The following is a 24,771-nucleotide window of genomic DNA, read 5'->3' on the forward strand; positions in this document are numbered from 1 at the left end:
TTTTGTTCCAGAATTTTATTGATTTGTCTATCATTTTAAACTTCTATCAATAGGCTCTTGATCTGACTTAAAATGTGTAATATGCTTTTATAAGTTATTAAAATTATAAATAATCTGAAATTGTTACGGCTCTTGTAGCCTAATGCACTCCGGTTCAGCTACTGTTAGGTCTTGGCCCCTCTGAGAGCATCAATGGAGAATTAATTATAGTTGACTTTAACCCCACTGATTTCAATGGGACTTTAAAAGCTTCAGACTTCTAGGTGTTTGGGATAGCAATATTCCCAACTCCTTATAATGGCATGCTGAGTGGTGTTGATGAGAATTGTAGCTTTGGATCTCGGTCATGAAAGGTAAGTGGGGACATAAAATGATGATGGTGGTGATAAAAATAATAGTACAAAACATTTGGATACACAAATGCTTTCAGATAGTCTTAGGTGGGGCTTAATTGTGTGACAGCCAGTCTTTTACCCACTATGGTCTTAATCTTGTGGAAAATTAGTGTGAATCAAACTGCCTCCTGACCAATAAAACCTTTCACTCTTGGAAGCTTTTGAGCAAATTGTTGCCATTGCTTTGCTTTCCCCCCCATTCTGGCCACTTTTCAACTCCATCTCTTTCTCATTAGCAGAACTTGTCTTTTTCTTTCCTAAAGTGTTCAGTTTGCCTCATTGCACTCTGCATGCTCATGTATCAAGTTTCTACACTTACCTAATTCATTATCCCAGGACAGCCTTTTCTCAAGCTAATTTTGGCACACTGTTTTGGCATCCAGACTGCTTGAAAAGTTCCAAAGAAAGTACATTTAAGACGTTCTAAAGGCAATCTTTATAATTTCCAGGAAGTTGATGCTGTATGCCTTCAAGTTATTTCTGACTTTATGGTGATCCTATCACAATTTCTTTTTGCATGATTTGCTCAAGGAGGCTCATCACTGCTTTTCTCTTAGGCTGAGAGAGTGCAGCCTGCCCAAGGTTATCTGAAGGGTTTCCATGGCTGACTGAGAATGTGATCTCTCAAAGTCACTCAAACCACAACACCCGGCTGGCTCTATCTATACTGGCCTATTCATGCTACAAACCTACCCGACTGATATGCATTTTGTCATAGTTTCATCTGATACAGACTGGAAACCAACCTTGATTTAGAGTGGCAATGCCAGTTAGGGAGCACCTCTTCTGTATAATTACAAGTACTATTTATAATAGCAGACTTATCTGACAAGTGATAATAGCAATGCAAATAAGAACTGCTGGAAAAGAATACTGTTGTTGTCCTTTCCAGTTAAATTTTGGGATTACTACTAGTATTCATATAAACTTCAAATATTGGTAAAATTGTGTATTTTTCATTAAGGTACATAGTTTTATTATCATTATTATTTCACAGATAAGGCACTTGTGCTGGAAAGTAAATGCTACCAAAATTACGGACTCACCATCCATTTTACTTTTGGCCCACACAACATTTCTCCACAGAAGTGTTGACAATGCATATTGGAGGTTGGCAAACAGTTACAGATGTGCATTTTGAGATGCCAAAGGGTCAAATCTGGGTATGCTCCACACGTAAAGTCATGGTTATTATCCTAGAAAGGTTCACAGAGAAGTTCCCCATCCTCAAATTTCTTCTGTCTTCCTATGCATTATGAGATACAGCTCTTGGGGCAGTTCCAGACAGTCCTTTATCCCAGGATCATTTGCATTTTAAAAACGTGGATGATCCTGGGGGCCTGTCTACACCCACCGCAGAAAGCGCACACTTTCTGGGGTAAGTGTCCAGGACTAGCCTGGCAGAACATCTGGGGACATTCCTCCTCCCCCAAACCCCTCTGAAAAGTAAAGAAAACTTACCCAGCCCCCGTTACAGTCCTGCAGCAGGTCTTTTGGCGCGTAAAAATGATGTGCCAGGAGAGCGGGGGGGGGGGGCGATTTTCCTCCTCTGTGCTCTCCTGGTGTGTCATTACTTCGTGCTGGGAGAGCTGCTCCAAGAATGTAATGGAGGCCGGGTAAGTTTTCTTTACTTTTCAGAGGGGTTTGGGGGCCTTGGGGGAGGGGGGGTGGCATTCCCACAGAATCCGGAAAACTATGGGAATGGTGTCTAGACTGCAGTCCAGACACCGGAAATAGTGGGATTATCCTGCACCTTCCAAAAAGGCATGGAATAAATTAATTTGCTACAAACCAGTGTTTTCCTGGTTTGTACCGAATTAATTCAGGATTGTCCAGGACGTCATCTGGACAGCCTCTTCTTTATTGTGGGAGTTACCACAATAAAGGGGCTACCTGGCTGCGCCCTTGGAGCATAGGACTTTTGCTTTAAGAACTGAACTAGCAACAGAACAATGTGTGCTAAAATGTGCTCTACCCACATCCCCCCATGCTTCATGTTTTAGTTTTCTCTTTCAAAAGAATAAAAAACTCTGTTTGTCTGAACTGTTCCAAATAGTAAGGATGTGACACAGGGCCCTTCCATGCTGCCCCTATATCCCAGGCTCTGATCCCAGATTATCTGTTTATCCCAGACTATCTGGCAGTGGGGATTCAGGACCCTTGCACACAACCAGAATATCAAGGCAGAAAATCTCACATTATCTGCTTTGAACTGGGTTATCTGAGTCCACACTGCCATATATTCCAGTTCAAAGCAGATCATGTGGGATTTTATTCAATGGTGTGTAAGGGGACTCATATAGTTCTGTTTAAAGCAGATAATCTGGGATCAAATCCTGATCCCAGAGCCGTGTGGAAAGGCCCCCAGGCAGTGCTGATTGTGCCAGATACACAAATGACAAACCCATTTGGTATAACTGGAATTTGGGGGAAAGGAAAAGGGCACAATGTTTTGGTAGTTTAGTGGTTGTTCTAGAAATATAATCTAGAAATGTTTGTCAAGATTCACAGTGCAGATTTTTTTCAAGGGAACTGAACATAACTTTAGAAATGGCCATAACAAAAATTGCAGTGTGAAGTGGTGCTATGCAGAATTCTGCCAAGTTCTTTCCTAGGGTTCCAGCCTGTTGCCAGTTTCTACTACCTCCTACACAACTCCCACAGCTCTGAAAATAAAAGCATGGAGGGGGGATTTTGGCAAAAAAAACAAAAACAAAAAAAAACAACAACAACAACAACAACCCAAACAAAACATAAAAGTGAAGTGACATCACTTCCAATTGCTCCAAGCATATCCCAGTGGCTTGCAATCACAGTAGGAAATGCCCCCACTCACTCCGCCAGTTTCCCAAATCAACTTATATAACTAAACCGCAGCCTAGTCACAGCACAATCTAGTGATCTAACCACCGCACAATGGGCTTTGGTCTTTTCTTCCCCTATAATCCTTTACCCCTAAACACACATAAATGTCCTGTTCTACTCCAACTTTATACAGCCCATCATTCATCAATGAAGTGTTATGAAAAACAGATTTGCCATGTAGAGTAATCTATTGGCAAGACAGAAGCAGAACAGATATCTAACCCATGCCTCCAGCAGGAAAAGGAAACAAGCTCAGCCTTCTTTGTAAAGCATACTCAGCAAGACACCTATATTTGTGGGAGATACGGTTCTGGCAAGATCGCAGTTACCAAAACCTGTGGATATGGCTGAATGCCATTAAATTCCCAGCATACCAAAGAATCATCATAATACAATAGAGTCACGCTTGGGAACCTAGAAATTCCTAATGAGGAATTTTTCACAGGTACAGGTAAGTGAAACCATGGATATGAACTCAGCAATCATGAAGATATCCTTGTGCAATACTTGTCCATAAACAAAAACATGGGTTAATGAAGAGAGAAAACAAAATGGTTACAATGCAGACAAACAACAAGCAAACTAGAGGTCAGTGGGCACAGGCATCCAAAGATGGCTGACTCCAACACAAGGCTCTCAACTATTTGAACAAGCCAAAAAGGATAGAACAATGTTACTAGAAGCAGAACTTTCACAAACCAGCAAGAAACCAATGGTCTTCAGGGACATTCAGCTACATTTCTGGAAATTACTATTCCACAACAACAACAGTGCCAACATCAAAATAAAATTCCTTTTTGAAAATGTAGTATTTATCATCATTGTACACATGTTCAAGTAGTATAGTCAAGCTAAGAAGTTTAATTTTAGTTTAATGTTGTGAACAATGGCTATGTTTATCTTGCATATGCTTAGGTTTTGAATGGAGATGTCACAGACCTACATACTTTCATGTCCTTTGAGACTTGTTTTTAGAATTTTTGCATATACAGGGTGAGGCAGCATAACTTCCTTTTTAAAAATGTGTGCCATTCAGTCGGTTGAAGATGTAGCGGAGCGCTAGTGGTCTCGTTCGAGAGGCGGGAGTATAAAGTTTTGTCCTGACACAGTTCAGTCGCCATCATGCGTTGAAACAGTGAGGCCTACAGTGAGGCTTTTGCCGTTGAGGCCTACTTTTCGAGCAGATTTAGAGTGGCCAGCCCGCTCTCCAGATTTGGCCCCTTGTGATTTTTTTTCTATGGGGTTTTTTGAAATCCCGTGTTTATGTGAACTGTCCAAGGATACTACAAGATTTGAAGACCAACATCCAGGAAGAAATTGCCAACATAATGCCTGCTATGCTGGCGAGAGTCATGACAAACGCCAGAAATCGGTTTACTCAGTGTATGGAGAATGAGGGACGTCACCTACCTAATTTGATTTTCAAAACTATGTAAAACAAAACTTCAGGTATGCGCCTACATTATAAAAAAAATAAAAATTTCTGATTCATACAATAGGTTTTATTAAGTTTTGAAAAAAGGAAGTTAAGCTGCCTCACCCTGTATCTATATGTGTCAATGAAATCTGCTGTGTCAGGCTTACACTTCCAGTACCTAGTGAACTGGCCACTACCATAGTCTACAAAAATGTATGCCTGGAGAAAAATTCAGAGTTTGGAAACAATGTGGGGGGAAAACTTACAATTAATGATTTTACCTTCAACATGTTAGTCTTTGAAGGTAAAAAGGGCATCCCAACATTAATTTTGCAAATAAAGTAAAGGCTGCGAGGAGGAGGAGGAGGAGGAGGAGTTATTATTTGTAGACCATTGTATCTCCCCGAAGAGACTCAGGGTGGTTTTCAACAAAATAAACACAATGGCAAACAGTCAATGCCAAAACAAGAAATAATAAATCAAACCAAAGAGTAAAAACAGACTCAATAAATATTATGGAATAACAACTTAAATAAACAGACATGATACATCAGAAACATTTACAACATGACAAGCTTTTAAAACTCTAAAAATACACTAAAAGTATTAACAGCAAGATACAGTGGTTCTCAACCTGTGGGTCTCCAGATGTTTGGCCTTCAACTTTCAGAAATCCTAATAGCTGGTAAACTGGCTGGGATTTCCAGGACTTTTAGACAAAAACACCTGGGGACCCACAGTTTGAGAATCACTGGTATACAACTTCCTACGAGGGCAGGTGGGTGCCCAACAAACAGACAAATTATGTATATGTATGTAGTAATCTTCCTCCTCTCCACACACCAGTGCATAGACGGGTTTTTACCAACTTTCTGAAGGCAAGGAGAGAAGGGTGATTTTTTTTGGGGGGGGGAGGGAGTTCCAGAGGTGGGGAGGGCGACCACGGAGAAGTCCCCCTCTCTCGTTCCCACCAACCATGCTTGAGATGGGGGTGGGACCAAGAGCAGGGCCTCCTCCACAGATCACAATGCTCAAGCTGGTTTGTATACAGAGATGTGGCTCTCCAAATAGTCTGGGCCCAAACTGTTTAGGGCTTTATAGGTAATGACCAGCACTTTGTATTAAGCAGATCAGCATCCAGTGGAGCTACTGCCACATGGGAGCCATCCTCTCTCGATATGGTGTACTGGTTAGAAACCTGGCCACCTATCTCTGAACTAGTTGCAGCTTCCAAACTATCTTCAAAGGCTGCCCCATGTAGAGAGTGTTGCAGTAGTCCAAATGGGAAGTAACCAAGTTATAGGCTTAATTAAAATGGCGATTGTAGTCAAGATCAGACTACTAAGATTCGCAAGGGCAGCTATTTAAGAACTAGATCTGATAGTCAAATGTAAAGGTATCAATGTCAGCACTGGAGTGTCTATCCACTTTATATGCTGTGGCTGCTTCCTGCAGAATTCTGGGGAAGAAGAAAACAAAGAAAAAGAAAGGAAAAGGCTAGAACCTTGTAGAAGATACCAGGAAGCCAAGAAATCTTGACTTTATTCTATCTCTTTACTTACCTCTATTCACTATTCTACATCTTTTCTACCACATCTTCTCCCTTACTCCCTCTTAGTCCCCCTCTCATACCCTTTCCCCGCTCCCATCTTTTTTTTCTTTATTATTTCATATTTGTATCTATCTCAAGCGATATCGTATGCTTTTGATACTGTACTGCAACTCATTTTTTTAGAAAAAAATCTTTTTCAAATAAAGATTTTTTTTTAAAAAAAAGTACTTGTCTTGAGTTTTCAAAACATGAGCCTCTTGGTGATATCTCATCAATAGGATCACCATAAATAACAGTGGCGCAGTGGGTTAAACCCTTGTGCCGGCAGGACTGAAGACCTGAAGACCTGAAGACCAACAGGTCGCAAGTTTGAATCTGGGGAGAGTGCAGATGAGCTCCTTCTATCAGCTCCAGCTCTCCATGCGGGGACATGAGAGAAGCCTCCCACAAGGATGGTAACACAGCAAAACATCTGGGCGTCCTCTGGGCAACGTCCTTGCAGATGGTCAATTCTCTCACACCAGAAGCAACTTGCAGTTTCTCAAGTCGCTCCTGGCATGACAAAAAAAAACCCCATAAATAAAAGCTGACTTGATAGTGCCAAACAAAAATAAGTATTCACAGACATGCAAATATCTGTCGAAACTAAAATCAGTATAACCCTTCCTTTCCAGTTAATTCCCACATTTTAGCTTTCAACAAAGCAGATGATTTCTGCTTACTATAACAATCAGAATGGTATATGTATGAAAAATATTAAATCTCTATCAAGCAAAAAGCTTTTCTATCAACAGCCTAAGTACTGAAATAACTTTTTATAATATTAAGAGCATCTTTATTTTACTGAATTGTGTTAAGGTGCAACATTTGTGGGTAGAGGACATACTTTATAGACAAATGGACTCCGGTATCTCCAACTAGGGCTGAGAAAGACAATATCTAGATTTTGTAACATTGTGGTTTTTTTAAAAAAAGATCAAGAAAATTATAAATAAAACAGATCTCATAAGTTGCTATTATTTCATAATGGAAGGGAAAATATCATTTTAGTTCATTACCAGCACATGTTTTCTAACATTGGAAACCTGGGGTCTTTTCTATTTTAAATGCTATTAGACAGTAAATACAAAGCAGAACTGTTGGTGCAATATAAAAAGTAAACACAGCAAGGGTTAATTGGCATCTCTAGGCAATACACTGGAGAATTAGTTTAACAGGGGAAACTCCTTAATGTAAAATATTTTTATGATTATTGATAGCTTCTCTGGGGCTAAACAATATTGGCAGCAGATTGAGATCCATTACATCTAAAGTTACACTTCCCCGACAATGAAAAGTTATTGGGACATATTATTTACTTGGCTTTGGTTTCCTTCAGAAGGAAGTTGCTGAGGAGTTGTGATGTTTTACAGCACTAAGCATATTTCTTACGCCCGTTATTTCCTGTCCAAACCACACTCAATCTCATTGCCCTCCAGTGATGTCACTAACTAAGGATTTGCATGTCAGTTGAATGTTATAGTTTAATGTAAACTATATAAACAGCACTGTGCATTTTAATGAACATATATGTATAATGATGCTCATGTCACATTTACACATTTATTCCAAAATGTAAAAAGTGAAATTCTGCTATTAAAACCATTATTTCCCTACACATGTTTAGAAGCTTTATTTGTATACATTACATTTTCATCTTATAATTTAACAAATGTATCTTACAGTAATTCCAGTGTGGTTATAGTGGTTTGAGTGCTGGTCTGCAACTCCTGAGGCTATGTTTTGATTCCCCGCTTGGCTGTGGAAACATAAGGAGTGACCTTGGGTTCGTCCACAATTGCAGCCCCCAAAAACTCTGTGGTAGGTTCACTTTAAAGTCTTCATAAGTCAACATCTTACTAATGTTATGTGAATGTTCTGATATAATGCAGATTTGAAAAATATTTTTGAACTATAAATCTTTAAATCTTTCAGCCATCATTGCTACTAGTCACAAGGCTGAGCCTAGGTCTCTAATCTTGATCACATCTTTTGCTCAAAGCTGTTTTAGGATAACTATACATGACATGTTTTGTTTTTGTTTTTTTGCAAAATGACAATCATGTGTTGCTGCACTTTTGCCTGTTGTGTGTAAAATGTAGCAATGAAAATGATTGCTATGTGTTATTTTCAGGCAGGTAGCAAGGTCACAAAGGGCAGTCAGCAGCTGGCAAGAAGGTGCAGTAGTCAGGATAGCACCAACTGGGTGTCTTGCTCCAGCTAGAGGTGTATTGAGGCATCTCATATTGATCACCCTGGACTACTTCCTCAAGATGTCACCTAATGGAAAAATTAATGGATCATTGCTCTGGCCAAGAACCTGGTATGTCATTGCCTCAACAGGTACTCCTGCAAAGCACACACACACTGATATCGTTGAACTCTTGAAGGGTCACAGTCTATCCAGTGCTGGCACGGGTTCAAAATCAAGAGGCTGTTAAAGGCATAGAAGCCTCAAATTCATAGGTGTTTGACCTAGTTTTTGCCATGCTTCCTGACTTCACTGGTTTGGGGGTGTCAAGTCTGGCCAGCTTGGGGATGTCAACCTTGTCTGGATGAAGAAGTAGGGCCTGGGGCTGGCGGGGGACACAAATAGGGAAAGAGTGATTCCATTGGCAGTGAAGTGATGTGTTCATTCTTTAGCTATTCAAAGTTTTAGACCCCATTCTTCCAAATAGACTCAAGCCCAGATAGGCATTGGAGACACCAGCTTCCATTGCCTCTGAGTATATGTCCATGCCATTTCTGGATTCATGAGACATGAAAATATGAGATAAATAGTGATATGGGTTTTCATCATCAGCCAAATGAAAACTATGCTGATTTCATTTGGGTCAAAATCACACTGCTATAGGTTTGTGAAATATAATGTTTGGTTATACGTATTAAAAACTCATAGCTAGAAAAGATAAGCAGTTTTAAGTGGAGTGACTTATAAATGGAGTAGATGAGCAGTGAGCGCAGACATGTGCAGCTGAACAAACAAAATGATTATTTTGGTTTGATCTCTGGAACTTTTTGAGTATCGATGCACTTTCCTATTTTAAGCATTATTATTCAATTACTTACTATTATTCAATTACTTACTACTATTATTCAATTACTTACTTACTTACTTACTTATTATTCAATACCAGTCTAGAATCAAGGAAGTTTTCAAGAACGTTGAAAGTCATACAACGATAATAAAATAATCATATAAGAAAAGGACATTCAATAAATACTTTTTTCTCTCAGAGGCAATGAATAGAGGGAAAATAATAATGGAAAGATCATTGGGATTGTTCTTCTGTGAGGATACTTCCAATTCCAGTTTCAAAATACATTGATGTTACCTTGTGCATCCATCAATGAGTAATCCAAGGAATCCAATCCTAAGTACCTTTACTCAGATACAGGGTCTAATAGGCAATTGAACTTACAATGAGCTAAATATTTATGAAAGAGTTGGAGAATTTATAGTTCTCCATATGTTATTGTACTATAATTCCTATTATCCATGATCTCCGACCATACAAACTGAGGATAATAGGAGCCTCAGTCCAACAATGGAAGGATCAGCATTATACAATTGCAGGCTACCATATATTATTTATTTATTTATTTATTTGGTATGCTTGTATACCGCCAATATCTCAGCCTGTGCGGCGACTCATTGCGGTTTACAACATGTTAAAATATACAATGTTAAAAATACAATTCACTTAAGCATATAAAAATTAAAATTAAGAATACATACAAAAAACATACGCAGTATTGGGCCACCAATACAGATCGGGACATCTCATAGTTAAAATCGTCATCCAATTCGTTGTCTTGATTGCTAATCCATGGTCAGGTAAAACATCACGACGAAGGTCAATTGAAGACTTGCTCAAACATCCAGGTTATGTTTAAGTCAATCTGCTTGAACACATTTCAGAAAACAACATTTCCCTTCCAGAAATGTTACCATTGTAATGTAATTCTTAACAACAAAGGTTCACCAGTTAAGAAAAAGCTGAACTTATGTAAGTTACAAAGATCAATTACTTTCTGTCAAGACATCAGATAAGAGTCTGCTCTGAAATGCATCATCAATGTGAAATCTGACCGGGAGCGGTGGACCGTTAACTGTAGTAATTCTTCAAAGCCAATCTCTCAAAAACAGAAAGAGTCCAGAAAAACATGATGGGAGTTCAGTCAGCAGTTTCTATTTTTGTGCTGCCTCATTTCCTCTACAGTTTGCTGTTACAGAAATGAAGAGAAACACACAGAACTTTGAGACATTTAAAAATATGTTTAAATGGATATTCATTTAAAAAGATAGGAAGTATGCATTTATTGACAAACAACTCTGAAGCATAGATAATATCGGCATGCTAAAAATGCACATATTTTAACATGTCAGTCAATGCCAGAGGTGTTGTAGCCCACCAAGTGGTACTTCACCAGAGGAAAATACCAAATAAAATATAATTTTCATATTTTCTGATTATTTTATGACACCTTAACTGACAATGTATACTGAAGGGCCTTGCTGGCTGCAGGAATTCTGGAAGCTATAATCGTAACAAGTTTTTCCAAGCTCTGGCTACAGGATTCACAATGGTGAAACACTACTGTCACACCAATTCTTCCAACTCAGATATGCCTAAAGAGGTAAAATGTGACAGGTTCTTGGCAGCATAAAAAGGGGGCAGGGAGGAATATAATGATGGCACAACACATCTTCTGGTGGCACAGTGGGTTAAATCCTTGTGCCGGCAGGACTGACCAAAAGGTTGGTGGTTCGAATCTGGGGAGTGGGGTGAGGTCCCATCTGTCAGCTTCAGCTTCTCATGTGAGAGAGAAGCCACCCACAGGCTGGTAAAACATCCAGGTGTCCCTTGGCAATGTCCTTGCAATCGGCCAATTTTCTCATATCCGAAGTGACTTGCAGTTTCTCAAGTCGCTCCTCTCTCTCTCTCTCTCTCTCTCTCACACACACACACACACACACAGTCATATACTGCTCCAGAAATTGACTATTCCCCAAGAATGATGTGATATCATAGCAGGCCTAGTATAAACAATTTTCCTGTCATTATTTTACAGTGAACAGAGTGTGGGATGCAATGGAAGTCAACATCCACTTACAGCACTCCAATGTAAGATGAAGATAAGATCAGATAAAAGCATTTGCAGCATGGACCTCTATTTGTCTGCATCATACACGCTTAGCACTTACAGTGTAAAACTCTGTAGGGACAGGTCACAGCCCAACAACTGCAGGTTTCATGAAAGCAAAAGGAAATACCAGTACGTGTTGTAAAGTTTGACTGCTCTCTTTGCCTCCCATTCTTCTGTCTTTGCCATAGATGAATGCTATCCACTGTGTTCTATGATGGTCTTTCAAAATCCTTTCCAGAGGTCAGACATTGTAATTTAATCTGGTGTGTGTGTGTGCAAATGCTTCAGTGACTTTTTTTGAAGGAAAACTTCATTATCCCTATGCTTTCAAGGATAAAAAGTAATTCTTGCGTGCACCATAACAGCACAGTCATGGTGAAACTGGGGCTTTTTATATGAGCTTTCAGCTACTGATCTTTATCTTTGTTCTGAAAGTTCAGTCCTCAGAATTAAAGCCGTTCTGCTGTCTCATTCAAGAGTCATGTCTTTATTTGTGTTGTGTGCCTTATCAAGGAAAACCACAAAGTATCATAACAACTCATAACAACTCAAAGTAAAAAGAGAAAAAAATGTGGTTTACTTTAAGGAATTGACTGCATTTCTCAATATGAACTTGAACAACAGTGGATTCAAGAGTTATGATTGTATATAAATACTTCACGCAGAACAAAAGCAGAAGATACATAAGATTTATAAGCCATTTTTTAAAAAATCTGGGAGCCATCTCGGAGAAAGGTAGTACACAAATTAAATAAAAATTTTTTCAAGGGAACATAGTAATGTTTCCCTTTAGACTGGACAATGCTTTGAGTAATAATTTTACATATCAGTAGTGAAACCAGAGGCTTTCTTGTTTAATTGGGATTCCTAGCTGAACATACTCATGGATCTTAAAGCATTAAAAATGTTCATGAAAAAGTATACTACTGTAGATAAAATTATGCAAGCACCCGCTTAGCCATGATGTGGAAATGCTTGGAGGAACTGTTTCACTCCTAATTCATGATCCATGAGCATGATCAGGTAGGGACCTGGAATGTATATCCAGGAAAGGTCATGCCAAAATAAAAACCAATTAGTCTTAAAGGTGCTGCCTGATTTCTTTTTCTATCCTCCCACTTTCTTTCTCCTTTTTATGCTGCAAAAAACTACTTCCTTAAATAGGATGGAAAAAACAGGCTTCTAAAACATAATGTAAAAATAATTGTTTGTCTCTAATGCTGGGAACATTAATTTACATATTAATCTTTGGATCTTCATCCCAGTATCTCCTCCTTCATGGTTAGATTTCATAGCACTGCGGGGCTTGAGCTCCCTCCACTGGCAGTTTACCTTTTAATGGGAAACAGAAGTTGGAGCAAATATTTTCCTCCCCACTCCCCCAATGTATTTCATCAGAGTGTTTGTTAATCAAGCTGGCCAATTGCAACATTGACACTTGCCTCAAACAGATAAGAGTTCTTTCTCCCATCCTGGACATTTAACAGATATATAAACCCCACTTGCCAACGCTATGTATAATTTGAGAGAGGATGGGATAGATGGCGGTTGAAGCACGGAAACTAATGGAAATACCTTATTTTTTCCTCTATTCAGTTAGAAAATAAAAATATACAAAACCACTTCCGATATTTAGAAATATAACTGGCATAAACCCAGAGCTAAGTTTTGGATCCAACTGAGAATATTTTGGTTTTTCACGGAAAGGGGTTAGAAATAAATACACTAATTACAGCAGAATCAAATGTCACTCCAAGAAAAACAGCTGAATTATTAATATTGCTCCTAATTAGCTCAAGCATATTTGTTTTCTACCAGTAGCAGCGTATTTCTGTCAAAGCAATATAAACTGATAAATTCTCACTAATGGAAACTGGAAGAAAGCCAGAGAAGCACAAGCTTCGTTTTCTACGCCAAATTTTGTGAATGAAACCAATCCTGGTAATGGAAAGCTTTATGAGAAATTTGGGAAATAATAATAATAATAATAATAATAATAATAATAATTTCTAGACCATCCTCTCTCCTCAAAGGGCAGTTTATATACATATAAAAAGGCAAATATTCAATGCCATAATTTAAAATCACACATCATCAGGAATGCAAAATGGACAGTAATAAACTAATTACCAGAAAATAATTAAGGTTAAAGTAATACGAAATACAGCTACTTAAATAAAACTTAAATAAAACATAATTACACTAATATAATATAATTTCACAAAAACAGAGGTTGAGGTTTCTGTTGGAAACTAGGCAAGTGGAGTGTATATGTCTGTGGAAAGTTCTGGGTGGGAGAAAGAACTCTTGTCGGCTTGAGGCAAGTGTTAATGTTTGGGCTCTGCCTCTCTTCATGATCGCATCTCCACCTATGAACCTGCACGGGCTAGAAGATCTGCCAGGGCCTTCTCAGTGGTGGCCCCCTGACTTTGGAACTCCCTCCCCAAAGAGATTAGGCAAGCTCCCACACTGTCCTCCTTCCATAGGGACCTCAAAACCTGGCTGGTTTTTGAGAATGATTAGTCTGTAGGCTCTGCACTTTATCCACTTCCCTGGCCCATGATACTCTATTGCATTAGCCCTTGCCCAGGCGTTTCATAGTGGGCCATGCCCATGTTGCAATTCTGGCCCAATGGTATTTTGAACTTGTCTGATAGAGTTATAAAGGTTTTTAAATTTTTGTGTTTGTTTTAGCAGAATTTTACGTTTGTTTTATGATGTTTATTTTAATTTGTTTGTATGGTTTTCCTTTCTGGCAAATGAATGTTTTGCCTTATGTTGGAAACCACCCTGAGTCCTCTTGGGGAGATAAGGTGGTATATAAATGAAGCTTTATTATTTTTATTATTTATTTATGACATTTATATATTATTATGTTATTATTATATTATATTTTATTATATTTATTTACTACATTTATAGGCCACCTTTCTCAGCCCTAAGGCGGGTTACAGATTGGCAACCATTCGATGCCATACAGTCATAAAAATACGATTAAAACAATTAGCATAATCATATAAAAACCATTACAATCATTAAATCATATAGTCACCAGTGTTGTCCTGTTAAAATCATTTTCCAATAGCATCTTCTAGCTATTCCATGTTCAGGTGGTTGTATGATAGCTGGGTCCCCCTGCTACAAGCATTACGCTGTTTCTGCAACACAGAATGGAACACGTTACTGAGACCGGGGGGGGGGGGGGGGGCAGTGAGAGACTGAGGTAATGTAAGCCAGGTCAGACACAGATAATAACAGATAATACTTAACTCTAACACTAACCCCTAACCCTAAAATGTAACCCTTACCCTCACCCTAACCCTAATCCCAACCCTTACCCTCCCCTCCTTACTATCCTTCCTTCAAATGCAACTGAAATGGCCACATTTCTGTATACGAACCCACACGATCTCTTCGATCATCTGGAGAGGCCCTGATCACGCTCCCGCCTCTTTCGCAGGAGCGATTGGTGGGGCCGAGGGAAAGGGCCTTCTCGGTGGTGGCCCCCCGACTCTGGAACTCACTTCCCAGAGACATCAGACATGCCCCATCTCTGGCAGTCTTTAGGAGGAGCTTGAAAATGTGGTTGTTCCAGTGTGCCTTCCCAGAATAAGGAAAACCCTCAGCATTATGTCCTCAAAATGCACTTTACTACTGCTTTAGGATTGACTGCATTCCCTCATTCTCTCTAAAAATCCTATTTATTTATTTATTTATTTATTTGATGCACTTATTAACCGCCATTCTCAGCCCTTACGGGCGACTCATGGCGGTGTACAGTACACATAAAAAGACAGTTACAAAGGCCAGTATCAACAACATATAACTATACGACAAATACAAACTACATAAAAATCCGCTTCGTCTCTTAGTAGAATCATAGCCAGTCTCATCTTCCTTATACCATTCCAGTTCTCATTACCGTAATGTTGTTGCTTACCACTTAATTAAATGCCCTCTCGAACAGCCAGGTCTTAAGGCTTTTTCGAAAGGACATGAGGGAGGGCGCCTGTCTGATGTGTGCCGGGAGAGTGTTCCACAGCCGGGGGGCCACCACCGAGAAGGCCCTCTCCCTCGTCCCCGCCAGCCGTGCCTGTGATGCAGGCGGGATCGAGAGAAGGGCCTCCCCAGACGATCTCAAGGTCCTCGTGGGCTCGTAGGCCAAGATGCGGTCAGAAAGGTATTTCTATCCCAATTATATCCTACCTGGTTCACATAAGCACTATTTTTTTAATTTAAATTTATCACATTTGGCCCGGCCTTTGGTTTTAAATGTTTATATGTTACTGTTGATTGCTTATTGTCTATTTTGTTTATGTGATTATGATTTATATTGCATTGATTGTTTATTGATGTTTATTTTATTGATGTTCTGTTTATTGATGTATTGCGGGCTTGGCCTCATGTAAGTCGCACCAAGTCCCTTGGGGAGATGGTAGCGGGGTACAAATAAAGTGTTATTATTATATTATAAAGTATATTCCCGCCCTCAGTGTCTCGCTCTCCCCACTCTCACTCCGGTTCCTCTCTCCACCATGCAATCCCTTCCCTTTGCGGCATCTGTGTAGCGCTCATAGCAGGGGGACCCAGCTATCATACAATCACCCATGTTCATTATTCATAGTTTCATGTTAACTATTCCACTGCATTTCCAAAAGCTTGCTTGAAGAGCCAAGTGTGTGTGTGTATAGATAGATAGATAGATGGATAGATAATGTTCGTTCGTGGGATTAACATAACTCAAAAACCACTGGATGCATTGACACCAAATTTGGGCACAATACACTTATGAGGCCAACGAGTGACCATCACTCATAAAAACACTGGAAAACATAGCGGAAGCAACTTAAAAGCCAAAAAAAGCAAAAATATGCAATAGCACATGCACACAAACGACTCCCCAGCAAACAAAACATATAATAGCATATCCACACCCTCTTCTGGATTACAGCTCCCAGCATCCCCTTGACCAGACCCTTTAGGAGAGGAGGATGATCCAAATGCACTAATTCCAAGGTGCAAGCTTTCTTCTCCTTACATTTCTTCGAGAGCATCCCAATCCCTGCATATCTCCAATTTCCTATTCCTGGACTGCAACTCCCAGCAATCCTCCAGATAGATTACATAGAGATAGGTAGGTGGCTAGATGGATCAGGAGGACTGCTGGGAGTTGCAGTCCAAGAATAGGTAGAGAAGGAAGAAAGGGGAGAAAGAGAAAAGGAAGGAAAAGGTGGGAGGAAGGGAGGGAGGAAGGAGAGAAGGAATGAGAGAAAAAAAGGGGAAAGAAAGAGGGAAGGAAAGAAGAGGAAGAGGGAGGGAAGGTTGGTCACAGCAACGTGTGGCGGGTACAGCTAGTATGTATGTGTATGTATATATATATATATATATATATACAAACATTTATATATTATGTTATTAATATATTATAATTATTATATTATTATGTTGTAATTGGCGACCATGATTAGCATTTGATGACCTTGCAGCTTCAAAGCCTGGCTGATCGTTTTGATGTGTTTGTACAGCCCGACACTGAGGCGCGGGAAACGCCTCATGCTGGGCAAACCTCCCTTTGGGCGCGAGAACCTTGAATCAAGCGCGCGCCACTGGCGAAGGGACGCTCGCGGGGAGACCTTCGGAGCAATGACGACGCGCCGCTCTATTACCTGAGAAAACGTGCGGGGGGGGGGGGGGGTAAGAAGAAGAGAGCGCGAGAGCGACGCATGCGCATCAAAACAGAAGGGGAAGGCGCCGCGTAGGGAGGAAAGAGGGAGAAAGTGGACGTCATCGGAATCCGGCGCCCAATGAGCGCGCAGGGGGCGGAGGCGGTTCTGAGGTGGTCACCTGACTGTGGTGGGTCGGGTGTTCGCGGCGCTGGCAGGATCCGCGGTCGAGCTGGCCCTGAGGGAAGGAGGTTGCATGGCCGGCGTTCCCGGGAAGGGCCGCGCGCTTATGGGCCCGAGGCGGGTGAGTGGGCGGGCGAGCGAAGAGGCCTCTCGCGCCGTGGGAGCCGGGTCTTGAGGGAGCAGGAGCGGGGAGGGAGGAGGGGAGGGGAGGAGAGTCCCATTGCGCATGCGCACATCCCAGGACTGGAGTCCCTGAGCCTGCGCTTGTTGCCTCCTTGCTTTGGGAAGGGAAGTCCCAGTCCAGGACTGGGGTGAAAGGGGGCGTATATTGGGCACGATAATGAGGACGTGTGGGGTGGTTTTCGTTGTGGGATATCCAAGGGTGTATCTACAGTGAAGAATTAATGGCTTCACTGCCATGGCTCATGGAAAATATAGATAGCTTTACCAGGTTTTTAGCCTTCTCTGACCAAGGGCCCCTCCACACAGCCAGAACATCAAGGCAGAATAACCCACAACATCTGCTTTGAACTGGGTTATCTGAGTCCACACTGCCATGTATATATATATATATATATATATAAATATAATATATTGTATATATATGTAATATTTATAATGTAGTACAATGTAATACTAATAATATATGATATTATAATTATATATTTCATATTGCATGTAATATTACTAATAATATTACAATGTAATGGTATAGTACAATATAGTGATATATAATACTGATACTGTACTATGCTAATAATATAATATATTGTGCATATATATATATATATATATATATAAAACTTGTAAGCCGCTCTGAGTCCTCTTTGGGGTTAGAAGAGCAGCATATAAATGTCGTAAATAAATAAATACATAAATTCCAGTTCAAACCAGATATTATGGGTTATTCCGCCTTGATATCCTTGGTTATAGGGCTGTGTGGAAGGGCCCCAAGAGTCCTGCTGCCCCAACAAACTACAGATCCCATAATTCCACAGCCATGGCAGTTAAAAGGATAATTGAACCTCATTAGAGCTACAATAGATACTCCCTACACGCTAAAGTTATCCCTTAAAGCAGGCCTGGGCAAACTTTGGCCCTCGAGGTGTTTGGACTTCAACTCCCATAATTCCTAATAGCCTGAGGCCCTTTCCTTTTCCCTCTCAGCTGCTTAAGAGTCCAAAACACCTGGAGAGCTCAAGTTTGCCCTGGCCTGCCTTAAAGGTTCTGGGGAATGAGTAATAATAATTACTCATTTCACAATCTGCCTTCCTTCCAAAGCCAATGTAAACAGCTGAAAAATCAGTCATTTTTAAAAATAATTACAATTTTAAAAATTGTTAAATTATCACCAGTTTATTATGACTAATAGAGTTTCAGTGCTAGTCCAGTCTGTTGTAGCATCTCGTTGTAGGGCTAGATTGCTATTAAAGAGACTTGTTTGGGGGAATCGACGGCCTTTGAGGTTATAGCAGCAAATGCAGCAAAGATTTTAAGGACTCATAAGATTCTTTTGGTGTATAATTTTGTGCCAGCTGGAAAAGTTTATGCCAAATAACACACACAGTGACATAAGACTCATTGCTGATATTGGTTCTGAAAAGAGTTTTGTGAGAAACAGATGTTGTTGTGGTAAACCTACAGGAAATCCTGTTGCCTGAGTGGTAGTTCAACCTACTTTTTAAAAATGAGATCTTGCTTATGTCGTTTTGCTTATATTACCTTGACATCTATTATAGTATCATTAACAGCATTATTTGCATGAAGTCATGTATGAAACGTGGAGTTTTAAAAGCTTTTTCACAAGTGTTGTCGAAATCTTTCATGGCTGGAATCACTGGGTTGCTGTGAGTTTTCTAGGCAGTATGGCCATGTTCCAAAAGCATTCTCTCCTGATGTTTCACCCACATCACCTCATCACACTAGAGAATGAATTCACTTTAAATCTGGTTGCTGCCTCCTGCAGAATTCTGGGGTTTAGGGAGGAGCCTTTAACAGCTTCACTAAACTACAAACCCCAGAATTCTGTAGGAGGCAGAAACCGGTTTTTATGTGGATTCATTTGCTAGTGTGATGACGTAGTATGACAGGCATCCTCAGAGGTTGTGAAGTTTGTTAGAAACAAGGCAAGTGGGTATATGGCTGTGGAATGCCCTTCCTAGGGATATTAGATCGGCCCCCTCCCTCTTAACATTTCGCAAAAAAGTTTAAACCTGGCTTTTTGAGCAGGCATTTGCAAACTCAATATAACAGGCAACGATAGACCAAGGTTGTAAGTTTATGAGGAAAAATGGCAAAATAACATCCCAAGCAATCCATTGTGCCCCTTTCCCTCATTCTGCCTTCTCTATTTTTCTATCCAGAGTGACAGAAAGTTCTAGCTCTGTCAAAATAGCTAAATAATCAACTGAATTTCTGATCCCTTACTCCCTTGATGTGAACTTTTGCCTCTCTGGATGCTGCCAAATTATACTGCAAGCTAAACATCTCCCATTTCAAGGCAAATGGATAAAATTGGAAATAAAGCTTGAATTTAAAATCTAATGAAAAAAATTTAGGCTTGTCTCAACTTTAGTTTTATGACTACAATGAAAACTTCAAAGGTTTTGTAATAAAGGATACCATTTGATTGCTGTAGTTTTGTTTGCTATAATGGTAACTTTATTGGCATAGTCTGATATATAAAAAGTAAAGTGATGTGTGTAACGCCCAGCTCTTCCTCATTGGGACATGCATTGTGTCTTATAGAGCATACAGTATATCTTAAACCCTGATCTGCTACACCTCCATTGTCTTTCTTCACAAGGCCATTAAATTCATTAGAACATATTCAGCTTGCTACCAGTGAGTAGGTTTTTAATTCTAGCAGAAGATTCTGTTCTGCTGTGAGGTCTGAAAGTTTTGAACATTTTTGAAAGACTCATAAGGATCAAGATGCTTTGGAAGTGCCTCTCAGGTTTAAGAAAAGAAATAGTTATATAGATAGAGATTAGAGTGTACACTTTGGAAGTGCTTAGGCTATTTCTAAAAGTTCTGTGTAGCTTGGTGTTGAACATCAAGGCTAGCCAAAATTCGTGAATCCTTCAACGTAAACAAGCATAGGCTGAACTTTAGGAAGTCAAAAGCTGGATGTAAAAGATGGCTTGAAAGTAAAAGCTGATGTAAGTAAAGGTGAGAGATGTTTGTGTAAGCATACGCAGGATAGGTCTCCAAAGCCTTGGTTGGATAGTTTAAGAAAAGAGGACCACTGAAGTGTTAAAGGGAAAGAATTCTTGAAAATTTGATACCATGAAGTGTTCGAAAGATTCCTCACCACCAGTTATTGACATAAAGTTGTGTACAAATCACAATTTCTTTATTAGTACAGTGTGAGTCAGGGAAAAAAAGAACTACATGGTGATCTGTGGATTTGTTTAAAAGGAAAAGAGAGTTAATATTATCATACTCTGTTTCTGTTCTAATGCCAGTACTGTATTGGAGTAGTATAGTACTTGTGTGTCTTTACTGTTAGAAATGTAAAGCAGCTGCATGTGAGAATCTCCATACTTCAACTTGGCATCAGTTCTAAGTGATGAAGCACTTCATGGAGAAAGTTTTGAATGTGGAGGTGTGGAAAGAAAAAAGTTCAAAAGTTTGAGAACTATGAGGAAAAACTGTATTTCAAATCCTAAGCATATTCAACTGGTCAGAGGCAAAATGAATTATATTCTAGTATGTTCTCTTTTGAACCCTCAAATTATGTTGGGATTTTTGGATGATAAATAATCTGTGATGATTTATTTTCACTGTAGGCTTGGCAGCCATGGCATAGTTGTAGTATTTTAAAATTCATTTTAACTCATAGAAACTTTTCAGTTACTATCCCTGCAGCAAAATTACTACAGTGTTGCCTCACTTATTGAGGGGGGGGGGGGCTCCGTTCCAGGACTACCCGCAATAACTGAAAATCCGCAAAGTAGGAACGCCATATTAATTTTAAGATTTATACATTTTTATATATTATTTTCTTACCCGTGCTTCCTTACCCACCTCCCGGCCCATCCCAATGGCGCCTGCTTGCCTCCCTGGCCTCCGCAGACCTCTGCAGAGCCTCCGGAGCCATGCAGGCAGCATCAGGCCAGGGAGGCAGGCCTTCCCCGCCGCATCTCAGACCACCGCACTTCCAGGGTCTGTGCAGGCAAGGGAGGCAGCCTTTCCCCGCTGTGCCTCAGGCCGCCACACTTCTGGGGTCCCTGGCCTCCCCGGACGTAAATATTTCAATATTTTCAAAAACCCGCAAAACAGTGAGTCCACTAAAAGCGAACCATGAAGTAGCGAGAGAGCAATGTATAATCAAATGCATTCTGTACAATCCAAAAATTAAAATTTCAGTAGGAAAACAGACAGGACAGTTGAAAAATGAGAAGCATTCCCAACCTCCATGCTACAGTCAACCCTTCATATTTGAGAGTTTGACTTTTGCCGATTTCTGACAATTTTTTTAAGAATCTTTTAAGTCATCCAGTGCAATTCTTTCTATCAATTTCCAGTGAAAGTTGACCATAGAGTTCAGTAGGAATTGACAGTAAAGTGGTGCTGGAGAACCAAGAGATTCCTAGGCAGATGCTCTCTCAGAAAAAACAACAACACATTTTTAAAAAGTTGTTCCTCTTTTGCAGGAATTTTGTGCACTTAATGGGGAGGGCTAACTGTAATGCAGTCCCTTCCGTGTTTACTTGAAGGTCCTGCTGAGTTCATTTAGTTAAAATTATAACCTGCCTTTTCCCAGTGAATGCAAATGAAACTGTATTGCATGACTTTTCACCCCATTGTTTTCGGAACAGTCCTGTGAATTAGGTCAGGCTAAGAGAGTAGGATTGTTCTGAAATTAATGAATCGTGGGGCAGGGAGAGCCTGGATCTCCTAGGTCCCAGGCCATTGGTATGAACAGTACAACTTAATTTTACTGAATGATGCATTTCTGCCCATCATTTTAATACAGTAACGTCTGGTTCTTAAAGGCAACCTGAAAGTATGTTACTAGGAACTGCCAAATAATTACATTTAGAACTAGCAGGCTAGATTGCAGTATTGTATTTCAACAAATTTAGTGCACTCAGATATACAAGATTGTAGCCACAGTATATCAGAAGATTGGATTGCAACATCCTTTTTGTGTGAAGTGTCTTGTGATTAATAATTCTTAAGATCTTGGTTCTGCAAGATTTGTGTTGTAATTAAGGCAATCTTTTTGAGCTAAGCAGTTACCAACACTTTGAATGAGGAACACTAGAGTGCTGTTGATATGAAGAGTAATCTTCAAAAGATGAAATTGGTGGTATTAGAGTTATACATATGATCACATTATCACTAAGTACAGTTTGGACTGCCTAACGTAAAAAGATATCTTTTTATGTCTGGGATGAGGCTGTAGTTATTTGATTTAATAGTCTTAATTCACTTTCATAGTTGAAAAGTTCAGTTCCTCATCTTGTTTTTCACGTGTTGGAAATGAATTTGTATATGGTTTCTACTTTTAAAACTGTAGTATAGGAAAGGTTTCTACATGGAAATATATTTTTGAGGTAGCCATAAATAGGTTGTGTCCCAATTAAATAAGATTAGACTGAGGGCATGATTGATCCCAGGTTTCCTGGATATATTTTATTCCTTATATCTATATTCCCCACACCAGTAATTACATATTTACATTGTGACAAATACTGAGGATAACCATTTACATTTGTGGCTGAATGTATGAGTGCGGTTTATCATATTTTTTGCCTATGAGAAAAAAACTGATTCAAGATAAAATATGTTCTTGGATTAAAACTTCCAGCAGTCTGGGAAATGATGATGACTTCTGGGACTTTCATTTCTGGAGGGTTATGCATTTCCTGCCTATGTTACACTGGCTTGACAATACATCAAAATATTCTAGAATTCAGAATATAGAAATTATATTTTCTATTATATAGTTGTTTCCCCCATCAAGATGCATTTGAAGTTACCTTTCACACAAAAGAGGCAAAAGTAGCTCTGAAATATTATTTTCTTCTCAATGGTTTATCATATTAACCAAATGCTTTTGAATTGTCAAAGCTAAAACTGATCTGTAAAGTAATAAGAGGTGACCATTACTAATAGTGACCAACTAGGCAGCTACAAAGATCAAGCATTCTTTCTCAATAAAATGCTGTTTCATGCCATGTCAGCATAACATAATGAATCAGCAGCTCTTATCTACTGCAAGCATTCATCTGCAACATCTCTCTTCCTGCATAAAAGGAAAGGTGGTTAAAGTGGGATTGGTTAGGCAATGGTCATTTAAAAGGCCACTGTAACTTGATAATTTGCACCTCTATGTGTGCGGTTTTCCTTAATAGAAAAACCAATATTGTCCACATTTTGGCCAAAGTACAGAGAGGAAAAATATTTTAGATTGCATAGGCTGGTTAACTGTTCAGCAGATATCATCTGTCAACAGAGGCTGGATAGCAACATTTTCTAGTGTTTCAGAAGAAATTGCAATTTGAGATGATATTCTTCTTCCTGGACAATAATATATTGGTACATACTGTCACATCTAAGCCTCCAGTCGCACTCACAGGCCTTTGACCATATAGAGCAGTGGTTCTCAACCTGGGGTCCCCAGATGTTTATGGCCTTCCACTCCCAGAAATCCTGACAGCTGGTAAGCTGGCTAGGATTTCTGGGAGTTGTAGGCCAAAAACATCTGGGGACCCCAGGTTGAGAACCACTGATATAGAGATATAAAAACCAACATTCTGTATAATCAACTGTCATGATCATTTTGGTTTTCCTGACATAGTTAGATTTACTATTCAGGCCATGGGAAAGGAAATACTATGGAAAATGTCTTAGATGGTGATGGTGATGACGACAACAGCAACAACTTTATTCTTATATCCCGCCTCTATCTCCCCGAAGCGACATTGGGACCAAGCCCAATACAAACAAAAGTTACAAGTAACACAATTAAAAACATATAACAGTAAAATGTATTACAAAATGTGTATTATATGCAAAACAAATGTTGGAAATGTGAAACCCAATAGGGGACATTTTTTCATATGTGGTGAATGTTCTGAGGAATCAGTTTTCAGTTGTTTTCTTTTGTTTGATTTAACTCCATCATTTTCTGTGAAGTCTCTGACACAGCTAGCCAAAGAATCTTCGAAGATTTATGTTCTGAGTCTACATGCTCATTTAAATTTTTTTACATTGCCCCTGTACACCATAGGATGACACTGCATGTTATCAACACTGATTGAAGGGCTGGGAACTAATATGTTATAGATTTTCAAGAAATGGCTGTTAAAGATTTCTGAAAGCTGGCAGTTGAGGGGCTTTATCCATTTAGTATAAAACAAACATTTCTCCTTGAATTGGTATTTTTCTTTAAAAAGCAAAATCAGTAGCTATGCCACGTTGTGTTGGTTTGAGTCTCATTGTAACACTAAGAGCTCAGGTCTTGTCTCTTTAATTACCATCTTCACTATTCAT

The 24,771-nt window shown here is 39.6% G+C and overlaps 1 protein-coding gene and 1 long non-coding RNA gene across 3 annotated transcripts in view; one reads left to right on the forward strand and one right to left on the reverse strand.

Annotated features, from left to right (window-relative positions):
• Nucleotides 1–7,952: 7,952 nt before the first annotated feature.
• Nucleotides 7,953–17,100, reverse strand: LOC132771906 (uncharacterized). 2 transcript variants are annotated; one of them, XR_010909649.1, is made up of 4 exons: nucleotides 16,879–17,079; nucleotides 14,472–14,577; nucleotides 10,301–10,495; nucleotides 7,953–8,027 (listed from the first exon to the last, which is right to left on the reverse strand). It is a non-coding gene; the product is annotated as an uncharacterized lncRNA (long non-coding RNA). The 2 variants fall into 2 exon arrangements; XR_010909648.1 differs by lacking the exons at nucleotides 7,953–8,027; nucleotides 16,879–17,079 and adding an exon at nucleotides 17,086–17,100 and having other exon boundaries at nucleotides 10,150–10,495.
• A 137-nt stretch (nucleotides 17,101–17,237) lies between these two features.
• Nucleotides 17,238–24,771, forward strand: part of BACH1 (BTB domain and CNC homolog 1) — a 31,375-nt gene continuing 23,841 nt past the window's right edge. The window contains exon 1 of the mRNA XM_060770452.2: nucleotides 17,238–17,386. The gene's annotated coding sequence lies outside the window, so the exon portion shown is untranslated. The remainder of the gene's footprint in view (nucleotides 17,387–24,771) is intronic.

The sequence above is a fragment of the Anolis sagrei genome, chromosome 3 (genome assembly GCF_037176765.1).
Source record: "Anolis sagrei isolate rAnoSag1 chromosome 3, rAnoSag1.mat, whole genome shotgun sequence".
Taxonomy (NCBI): Eukaryota; Metazoa; Chordata; class Lepidosauria; order Squamata; family Dactyloidae; genus Anolis; species Anolis sagrei.